Genomic DNA, 7,671 nt, shown 5'->3' on the forward strand with positions numbered 1-7,671 from the left:
GTTGCAGTATGTGAGGAACGCCAGTGCAACGATGGGAAAATACACTCGGGAGTCGAGACAGAAACGTACATGATGACAGATTAACGGAGAGCACCACAGGATTGTAAGGAATGCAGCTTCACAACTAGTTTGATGCAAGCTGGGCTCCGCGAGCAGGGCTTCCCAAAGTTGGGGTCGGGACCCCACATGGGGTCGGGGGACACTGACGGTGGGGCAACAGAATTATTTTGGGTCATCAAATATATTTTAAACACCTGAATAGAATTCAAGTGAGTGAAATGCAATGTAAAAATGATTACAAATAATTATGTTTAACCATTGTTGCAAAACCCCTGCATAGCCCTAGCCCTAGCTTAATACATTACAAATGTGCACCAAACGTGTACGTTTATGTGCATAAAATCACCTCTGGGGTCAGGTTTGGGGTTGTGAGTCAATGGCAGCATTATTTTGGGGTCGGGGGCTGAAAAGTCCCAAACGTGCGTCCTGCCCACCCAACCAAAAGTTATGGGGATTATTTATTTTCAGCCAATGTAAAAAAGGATACCACAATGAAGACAATGAAGATAAATTTATATTTGTTTTGTCCCTAACACAAACATTAAATGCCATTAACAATAAAGATAATTGAATGTTTGTTTTGACACCGTTTGACACCGTTTGACACCGTTTGTTTTTGACACCTAATCATAGCATGATAAGAGCGCCCCTCACTGAGTGGCTGATCACCCCATAGCGATGATTTGATTGGCTGAGCAAAGTACATATTGAGGATAAAAGTGAGGGCAGAAAAGTGGAAGACGCCAAAAGTGATTGGCCGGATTGACCTTTGTGATGATTTGATTGGCTGAGCACGGAATGTGATGTATGATGCATGATGATAAGAGCGCCCCTCACTTCACATGAGTGTGATTTGTTGTATTATATGTTGATTAATTGAACACATAGGACAAATCTGTAGACATTTTAAAATCTCAACTCAAGACTCACCTCTTCACCATTGCTTTTAGTTGAGTTTTACTATGCACGTTCCTACCCTGCCCTGACTGATTTGCTGCATGTAGTGTTTTTATTTGTTTTTATTTATTTTATGTTCTTATATTCAATTTTGTTCTCTGCCATTGTTCTATCATTTTAACTACTTGTGTTCTATTGTATTTTATTTTTGAGTCCTGCCCTGTGAAGCACTTTGAGCTGCATTTATGTATGAAAAGTGCTATACAAATAAAGTTTATTATTATTATTATTAATAAACAGGATTTATTTCTCAGTATTAATGTCTTACTGTAACTCTATAATGTATAACAGTTATTTTTGAAAAGTTGACAGCCCAAGTTTTAAATATGGTTCAATTGGTTAAAGGGAGACTTGCAAAAAGATATGTTAATGACGTTTAGAAGATTTAGAACACTTTCCTGGGGTCTTTATGTGTGCCATATCCACACTTTTCCTGGGCTGTGTGTGCTCCAGTTCCTGTCGATTTGATCCAATGAAAGCCAATGAAACTGGTCAGATGACCAATGATATCCAATGAAATCAACATGAACTGGAGCACACACAGCCCAGGAAAAGTGTGGATACAAGTAGGAGCAGTGCACCAAAGTATTATGGGAATTGTAGTCCAGGAAGGAAGTGAGCCCAGTGTTGATGACATCAGAGACACTGCAGGGCTCACTGCTGAAATCTAAAATGTCTAAAACCACATATTACACACATAAAGACCCCCATGAAAGTGTTCTGAAGCTTCTAAACATCATTAACATATTATTATTATTTTTCAAAAAGTGTGAAGTGTCCCTTTAATGCATGTGTTGTAATCTAAATATACAATGTAACCAGTATAAACTAATGTATTACAATTATTGTAGTGGACGTAAACATAAGTACATTAAAGTGCAATATTTCCCTTTGAGATGTGGTGGAAACAGTGGAAGTATAAAGTATTAAACAAACCAGAGTAAATATATCACTGACTTACAGGTAGAATTTGTCACTGAAATTCAGACAAAGAGAACAACTGTGTCATTTCAGCCATTGTTTTGTTTAGTGTTGTGTAGTGAACACCTTACAATTTACAATTTAGGCATTTATCAGGCGCTCTTAATCCAGAGCGATCAATTTACAGTAAGCAATAACAATACAAGGTAATGTCAACTACATATAAATAGTCATCAAGGCTCTGGGGATACATTGTAGAATGCCACGTCTACGTAAAATGCTAAATTATCAATCCAACTTGTCAATATACTGTACTCACCTGTCTGTGTGCTTTTAGTCTTCTCTGCTAACAAGGATAATCTTGTTGATAGCAGGTTGTTGTAGAGAATATGTTAATGAGGAGAATTCTGTAAGTAGTAGGTTATTGTAGAGAATGGAGAATCCACGTTGTTGTAGAGAATATGTTAATGAGAATCTGCTCTCTTCTGTCAGTGTGTGTGAGTCTGTGAGACGGTTCTAACTTTGATTATCACACAGCACAGCGTTTAAACACAGCCTGGCTCCACCCCCTGAATCTCTAGCCACGCCCATTTAATCATATGTTTCAGGCTAATCAGCACCGTTTCAACTCCATGACGTCAAACAACGAATTATTCCAATATAGATTTACAAAAATATGTATTGTCTCCACCAGGCCGAAGGCATGGGGAGAGAGTATGTTTTGCACTCCGTCTGTGTATGTGTGTGTGTGTGTGTGTGTGTGTGTGTGTGTGTGTGTGTGTGCGTGTGTGCGTGTGTGCGTGTGTGCGCGTCCGTCCGTCTGTCCGTTACCAGCTAATCTCCGGCACCGTTAACACAGTCGATTCCAAATTGTTGGTACAACAGTTATAGCACCACCAGGAGGCCGACCTTTGTAAAACACATTTTTGGATATTACTGGTACAGATTCGGTCCAGAAATCCTGCAAATCGTTACACACTATCTTTATAGGCATGTGTTCAAGACGGATCTGTCCGATATTTAAGCCTAATTGGCTAACATTGGCTTTCAAATTTTGCAGGATTGGCCTGTTTTAAACAAAAAGCCTCAAATCATGAACGGAGCGTGCAATTTACGTGAAAACTTTAGTGAAAAGTCTCACTTATGTGAGACTTTCATATACTAGGCTGAGGAACATATCTCACGCTTTTCACATTGGCCTGTTATTATGCCACCAACAGGTGGATTTTTGCATTTTTTTAAAGAAATGCCTCCAATTATCATCTAATTACCATGCAAGGCGTGAGAAGAAATGTCACCCTTTTCACATTGGCCTATTATAGCGCCACCAGGAGGCCACAACCTGACCTGCCCTGGTGGAGACCTGTGCCCAGAGGGGCACTTAGAATCAAGCCAAACCAAACTTTGTGCAGATATTTTTGTATTCTTTCTAGCTTTTCATGTGTTTATCAGGTGACAGTACTTAATTAGACCCACAGGTTTTTATGTGTAATGATGTCTTTCTGGAGGCTGAAACATTGACAGTCAAACGTGCCAATGAAAAAAAAAACAGTGATATAGTGACATCACACTATCATCCCCTCCCACAGCTGTGGGTGCGGCTTCAGTTCAGGTTGATCAACACCCATCACCACCCACCAGGCAAACCAAGCATACTTAATGATCTGCATGTGGGCGTGTCCACATAAAAACGGCATTTTAACAAATACTGTACTCTTTTTTTTGAAAAAAAAACTATTCTTCCTCCTGATATAATAATAATAATACCTGATGATCATGTTTTAGGGTGGAAAGAAAATCACTGCACCCCATCTTTAAATATTTGAGTAGAGTAGAGTTACGCAGATATAAATAAAGACAGATAAACATGACTTAAGTAAATATTAGTTTTCTGCCTGACATAGAGTGTCAGGCTAGCGTTTAGATTCAAGACAACGGAACGTATAGTGTAAAAAGTTAACCCCTTCTATCCCTGGACTCTGCCGTGCTGTATGCAGGTTGATAAGTGCAGAATAATAATCATAATTAAATTCATGCCATATGTATAAAGCTATAATGTGTAACTTTTTCCAATAAAACAATAAAAGTTCATGTTGATATAATTATTGACCGGCAAACGTTTCACAACACACATTTTCAACCATGACAACCTTTATAAATTATGTTAAAACAAATGTTTTCATTTCAAACATGTACAGTATGGGTCCAAAATGTACAAAAATATAGTATGCAAATATAATAATGTAATAATAGTTAAGCCCTATTCCAAATAGATCAGCAAATAGCTGATCTCCAAGCTCACAATATACCACAGTGTGATGTGTTGGGAGGTTGTAGATCTAATACTTATTTTACATTGTAAATTTCAATTAAACAATGCATCAACATTAAATATAAAATGCTAACGTAATTTGTACTTTTGAATACTTGATTATGTACTATGACATAAAATATAACCAATAAATGTAATTATTTAAAGTTGTATTAATATGTTGTTTGCACTTCAAAGAGAGTCAAATTCAAGGAGTTCACACACAGATATCTGTACTGCTGATTTATTTTGAAGGATCACATTTTCATTCTTATATAATGTATAATCAGCTACATGAAAAAATATTGACTCATTAACATAGAAATCATTGAATTATTGTCTTCAATTAGCAGTTATAGTAATTACAGTAAAATTGAAGACGCTGAAAATAAACTATTGTTTTTATAACTGAGAACCATTATTTTTGCTCAGTGCTAAAAGTGTTGAATTAAAATAAAACATACAATCATGTTCTTGTACCGAGGCATACATGTAGACATTTCAACAGCCTCACAGACACATCATATGTTTTAATCTAAATATATTTCTTGCATAGAGAACTCCATTTACCATAATCAGTAGTTGGCTGTACTTCAATTAAAGTTAATGTACAGTATACTATTAATGTGTTATATAGTAATTACATTATATATTATATATATACACTATATTCAGTGATTTCACTTAATTCAAATATCACTTATTTTTTTGTTTTGTTGTGATAATCCTCTCTACTATAGAGTGTGCTGACCATATAAGGAGTTCCTCCCTGTCCCCAGTTAACCCCTGGGGGTCAAAAAACCTTAGTTTTCGTTTTTGACACTCTATCCTGATTTGACGAAGAGTGAAATCACTGAATATACCTTTAAAGTTGAAGACACTCAAAATATAATATAGTATTCACTGAATCTGAGTGATTGACAGGAGAGATAATCAGAGGAGCAGAGTTTTTACCACCATCATTAACACATGGACTGAAGTATGGGTAGAGTTTCTCAGTGAAGGAGCAGCCAGTGAAAGAGTAGAGGTGGACTCTGGACTCCACATCATAAAATGACACCAGACCCTCCTCATAATCCACCAACACTCCCACTTTCTGGAGCTCCTTTCTTACACAGAGGTGGACAGAAGGGCTAGCTTTAGCCTTGTACCGATTTCCCTTACTCAACATTATAGTCCAGTAACCTTTGTTGGGGCTCAGTGTGATTGACCCCTTCCTGTTGATGGACTCTCTGGCCACTCCTACAACCCACTCAGTCTTCCCTCCAACCTGAACCTCATAGTAAAACCTTCCTGAGGAGACGCATTGTTTTCCTAAGACAATGGGACATGTAGAGAATCTCTCTGGGTTGTCTGGGAGCTTCTTCTGGAAAACAAGTGAGTGATGGAGACGTAAAGACGAGGAAGACCTCTGCTTCACGTCAAGTGAGTGATGGAGACGTAAAGAAGAGGAAGACCTCTTCTTTACGTCTCCATCACTCACTTGTTTTCCATCCCTTGACAGGATGAGGTCAGGATGTGCTGTAGCAGGGTCCAGGGTCACATCCACTGCATATTGATGGATCATCTTCAGCTCAGCATCACCCGTCAGCGTCTTCATCTCTTCACAGAGTGTCTTCTCCAGCTGATCCACAGCTGTCCTCACAGCCCCCACTGATGAAGACTGATGGACAAATTGACCCCTCCGCCCATGAAGGGCTTGACAAATCGGCTCAGAGCTTCTCTTCTCCAACTGAGTGATTTCCTGTTGCAGCTCATTGATGAAGCCTTCAGCCTGTTTCTCTGTTGTTTTCTGCTTCTCTTCAATCACACCAATGAGCTCAGCCTGGCTTCTCTGAATACAGCTGATCAGAGCAGTGAAGGTCTGCTATCTCTCTGTCTGCATCTTTCTTACTGAGCTGCACAGTGTCCTTGACCTCCCGAATATTCAGTCTTTTCTTCTCCATCATCATCTTCTGAACAGCCTCTGGCACTGTCGATCCCAGTTCAGCCTGCTCAGCCATCTTCTGATCGTATTCCTCTTCCATAGATACAATCTGATGGAACCTGTGGTCTAACTGAGTGCATAACTGACAAACATACATGAGGTCGGTCTTACAGAACATCTCCAGAGGTCTGTCATGTTTCTTACACATGACGTCTTCCAGGTTCTTCACAGGGTCGATTAGTATGTGTCGTTTTAATGCTGTGAGTCTCAGGTGAGGCTCCAGGTGAGTCTCACAGTAGGATATCTGACACACCAGGCAGGTCTTCAGAGCTTTCATCTTGGTCTCAGTGCAGAGGTCACAGGACACTTCATCTGGTTTTAGCAGGTTCTTGGTTTGTGTTGGACGTTTTCTTGAGCTCCTTTGACTTCCTGAACTGATCAGCCATCTCTGCGAGAACCTTATTAACTGATCATTCTGGTCTCGTATTGAAGGTTAGGTTACATAGTGGACACTTACACACATCACTGCTGCTCCAGTAATGTGTGATGCAGGCGTTGCAGTAGTTGTGTCCACATGGAGTGGTGATTGGATCAGTGAACACATTCAGACAGATAGAACACAGGAACTGCTCTTCAGAATGGAGACTGCTGGCGGATGCCATTTCTACACACTGAGAATAAAAGTGAAAACATGAAATGATTGTCAATTATACTGCTATATACTATTTAGGGCATACATGGGCAACTGGTGGCCCGGGGGCCACATGCGATCCACATGCCCTCACCATCACTTAATGCGGCCCGCAGGTTAATATCAGACCATTGTTATATTATTGATTTCAGCTAATTACTACTAGTATTAAAAAGTTGTCTTTTTTATGTCCAAAGTATTTGTATTTAATTCATAAAGTTAACATAAAGTTAAAGTAAACATCATTTTTTGCTATCCTTTTCAGGATAGCAAAAAATATTCAGGAGTTCAATTCAAATTTAGCAAAAATAGCTGATCTACAAGCTCAAAATGCGTTGCATTGCGACGCATTTTGAGCTTGTAGATCAGCGATTCTTGCTATGACAGTAATATGCAATGTGGCTCCCATTATTCCTATATAGATGCTCAAAATTATTGATATCAATTACATTAAGCCTAGAATCAAGCCATCATGACTATACAACTTTTGATTTATTGAAAATAAATACATATATAATATAAAATGACAGAACAAATATTAGTATTTACTATTTATTAAATGTAGTATTATCATACTTTCTTTTTTGACCACTTTTTGTTAGGCAGATACTAAAGACAGAAAAATGAGTTTTTCACGCCCTGCCTAAAATCATACACTGTCAATCCCTGGACGCGTTTAAAACCTAAACACCAGTGTGCAATAATAAAATGCCAAATGTGTATTAATGGTCATAAAATACAGTAGAACACGAGTTCACTCAAACACTTCACGAGAACACCTAGTGTTCGAATTCTAAACACCTA

At 38.6% G+C, this 7,671-nt stretch overlaps 1 pseudogene across 1 annotated transcript; it reads right to left on the bottom strand.

The window, feature by feature from the left end:
- Positions 1-5,114: 5,114 nt before the first annotated feature.
- LOC310868572 (E3 ubiquitin-protein ligase TRIM39-like) lies at positions 5,115-6,838 on the bottom strand (annotated as a pseudogene). Its single transcript has one exon. The product of its transcript is annotated as an E3 ubiquitin-protein ligase TRIM39-like (transcript).
- Positions 6,839-7,671: the final 833 nt, after the last annotated feature.

Source organism: Protomyctophum parallelum, assembly GCF_964188405.1.
Source record: "Protomyctophum parallelum genome assembly, chromosome: 13".
Classification (NCBI taxonomy): domain Eukaryota; kingdom Metazoa; phylum Chordata; class Actinopteri; order Myctophiformes; family Myctophidae; genus Protomyctophum; species Protomyctophum parallelum.